This window comes from Hippocampus bargibanti, linkage group LG04 (genome assembly GCF_051943395.1).
Source record: "Hippocampus bargibanti isolate YZ-2025 linkage group LG04, ASM5194339v1, whole genome shotgun sequence".
NCBI lineage: Eukaryota > Metazoa > Chordata > Actinopteri > Syngnathiformes > Syngnathidae > Hippocampus > Hippocampus bargibanti.
Genome location: NC_142737.1, coordinates 23,147,197 through 23,150,891, shown reverse-complemented (window position 1 = coordinate 23,150,891; position 3,695 = coordinate 23,147,197).

Here is a 3,695-nt window from a genome sequence, read left to right as displayed (position 1 = left end):
AGACATTCTCTGAGTACATCATCCGTTGGAGCCTTCTCTTTGATGTATTCATGGAGCTTGGATGTTTCATCCTGGACAGTGGCTCTCACACTCACTAGTCCCCGGCCTCCTTCCTTACGGCTTGTGTACAGTCTCAGGGTGCTGGACTTGGGATGGAACCCTCCGTGCATGGTGAGGAGTTTTCGGGTCTTAACATCCGTGGTCTGAATCTCTTCCTTTGGCCACCGTATTATTCCTGCAGGGTATCTGATCACTGGAAGGGCATAGCTGTTTATTGCCCGGGTCTTGTTCTTGCCATTGAGCTGGCTTCTGAGGACTTGCCTCACCCGCTGGAGGTATTTGGTCATAGCCGCTTTCCTTGTTGCTAATTCGAGGTTGCCATTGGCCTGTGGTATACCGAGGTACTTGTAGCTGTTTTCAATGTCTGCTATTGTTCCTTCAGTGAGTGAGACCCCTTCAGTGTGGACTACCTTGCCACTCTTAGTCACCATCCGACTACATTTCTCCAGCCCGAATGACATTCCGATATCACTGCTGTAGATCCTGGTTGTGTGGATCAGGGAGTCTATGTCTCTTTCGCTCTTAGCATACAGCTTGATGTCATCCATGTAGAGGAGGTGACTGATCGTAGCTCCATTTCTGAGGCGGTATCCATAGCCTGTCTTGGCGATTATCTGGCTGAGGGGGTTCAGTCCTATGCAGAACAGCAGTGGGGAGAGTGCATCACCTTGGTATATGCCACATTTGATGGACACTTGCGTTAGTGGCTTGCCATTGGCTTCAAATGTGGTTTTCCACATCCTCATCGAGTTTGCAACGAAGGCTCTCAGGGTCCTGTTGACCTTATACAACTCCAAGCATTCATTGATCCATGTGTGTGGCATCGAGTCATATGCTTTCTTGTAATCAATCCAGGCTGTGCACAGGTTGGTATGTCGGGACCTGCAGTCTTGAGCGACTGTTCTGTCAACCAGCAGCTGATGTTTGGCACCTCTAGTATCTCTACTAATGCCTTTCTGTGCTTTGCTCATGTATTGATCCATGTGTCCACTTATCTCAGCCGCAATGAGGCCTGACATGAGCTTCCATGTTGTGGAGAGACAGGTTATTGGCCGATAGTTGGAAGGAACTGCACCCTTTGAGGAATCCTTCATGATCAGGGTTGTTCGCCCTTTGGTTAGCCATCCTGGGTGAGTCCCATCCATCAGCAGCTGGTTCATTTGTGCTGCTAGGCGCTCGTGGAGAGCTGTGAGTTTCTTTAGCCAGTAGGTGTGGACCATATCCGGGCCTGGTGCCGTCCAGTTTTTCATACCTGAGACTCTTCCTTGTATATCTGCCGCTGTGATGGTAACTGGGTTCTGTTCAGGGAGGTTGCTGTGCTCCTCTTTCAGAGTCACCAGCCATTGTGCACTGCTGTTATGTGCGACCTCCTTCTCCCATATGCCTTTCCAGTATCTTTCAGTTTCCAGCCTTGGAGGGTCTGCTCTGCTGTTAGAACCCTGCCACTGAGCGTACACTTTCGCAGGTTGTGTTGCGAACAGCCTGTTTATTCTTCTGGCCTCATTCTCTTTCGTGTACCTCTTTAGGCGACTGGCCAAGGCCTGGAGCCTTTGTTTGGCAGTTTCGAGTGCTTCAGGTATGGTTATCTGCATGTACCTCTTGGGTATTGGCCTTTTATTCACACCTCTCTGGGTCTCCGTCAATTGACTCACATCTTTCCGAGCCGCCTTGATCTTGGCCTCCAACCGTCTTTTCCATGGTGGGTAATGAATCTCGTGTCTCTCATGGTTGCTCTTGTAGCCAAGCATGTCTAGGATCACTGATGCTGAGGTGTATATCAGCTCATTGGTTTCCGTGATCGTTCCGGTCGGGATCGTTCTCAGTGCTGCATTCACAGTTTCCATGAGACTTTCAGGTGGTACTTCACATAGCCGTTGTAATCGGTGCCTTCGTTGCCCAGTTTTCATTCTTGCCATTATCTTATCTCTCAGGTCATTTGCTGCCTCGCTCAGCATTTCATTTATTGGGGCTGGCTTCCCAATCTCATTATTCATTGGGGCTTGCCTCCCAATCTCTGGTTGAACCTCTTCCTGTGATGTGGCAGCCTGCGGCCCTTCACCTCGGAATTTGTGTTGTACCTCATCAATCTCAAGTTGTGATAGCAATTGCCGTTTGTGGATATTGGAACACTGAGCTACTAGTTGTTTCGTGGCCAACCGTGACTGTGGGTTTCGAAGTAACCATTCAGCCCCCATTCTCCGCATGTAACCCCTCTGACTAGGGTTGCTTGAGTAGTAGCATTCCAACAGAGCCATGTTATCGCATCTCGTCCATCTCCGCTTTGTTCCAGTAGCCCATTTTTCATCAGGGTGCTCTGGTTCCCCAGCACCTGACGCAGACCTTGTTTGGCCGGGCGACGTCTGAGCCGGCATGTCATTCCATTTATTGTCTCTCATCATTGTATGAGGTAGGCATTAGCGTGAAGGGTCTTGCCCAAGGACCCACACTGGATGATGTCATTGTGCTCATTTTCTCTGCCACAAGTGGGATACGAACCCTCGTCTCTCATATGCCAAACCGATGCCTTATCAACTGAGCTATCCAGCCGCTTTATATTTATTTATATATTTATATATATATATATATATATATATATATATATATATATATATATATATATATATATATATAGAGAGAGAGAGAGAGAGAGAGAGAGAGAGAGAGAGAGAGAGAGAGAGAGATGTAGATGGAGATAGAAATAGAGAAAGTGATAGAGATAGAGATAGAGATAGAGATAGAGATAGAGATAGAGATCGAGATCGAGATCTAGAGATAGAGATAGAGATAGAGATAGAGATAGAGATAGAGATTGAGATAGAGATAGAGATAGAGAGATAGAGAGAGATGTAGAGATAGAGATAGAGGTAGAGAGATAGAGAGGGTGGAGATAGAGAGGGTAGAGAGAGAGGTAGAGAGAGAGGTAGGGGTAGAGGTAGAGATAGAGGTAGAGAGATAGAGAGGTAGAGAGATCGAGAGGTAGGTAGAGAGGTAGGTAGAAAGGTAGGTAGTGAGGTAGGTAGAGATAGGGATAGAGATAGAGATAGATATAGGTATAGAGATAGAAATAGAGATAGAGATAGAGGTAGAAATGGAGATAGAGAGAGATAGGGATAGAGAGTAGACAGAGATAGAGATAGAGAGAGATAAAGAGAGAGAGAGAGAGATAAAGAGAGATAGGGAGAGATAGAGAGAGATAGAGATAGATAGATAGATAGATAGATAGATAGATAGATAGATAGATAGATAGATAGATAGATAGATAGATAGATAGATAGATAGAGAGAGAGAGAGAGAGAGTTAGAGAGAGAGTGAGAGAGAGATATAGAGAGAAAGAGAGAGAGAGAGAGAGAGAGAGAGTTAGAGAGAGAGTTATAGAGAGATAGAGAGAGCGATAGCGAGATAGAGAGAGGGATAGATAGAGAGATAGAGGGAGATAGAGAGAGATAGAGATATAAAGAGAGATAGAGAGAGCTAGAGAGAAATAGAGAGATAGAGAGATAGATAGAGAGAGATAGAAAGATATAGAGAGATATAGAGAGAAATAGAGAGATAGAGAGCTAGATAGAGAGAGATAGAAAGATATAGAGAGATCTAGAGAGATATAGAGAGATAGCGAGAGATAGATAGAGAGAGAG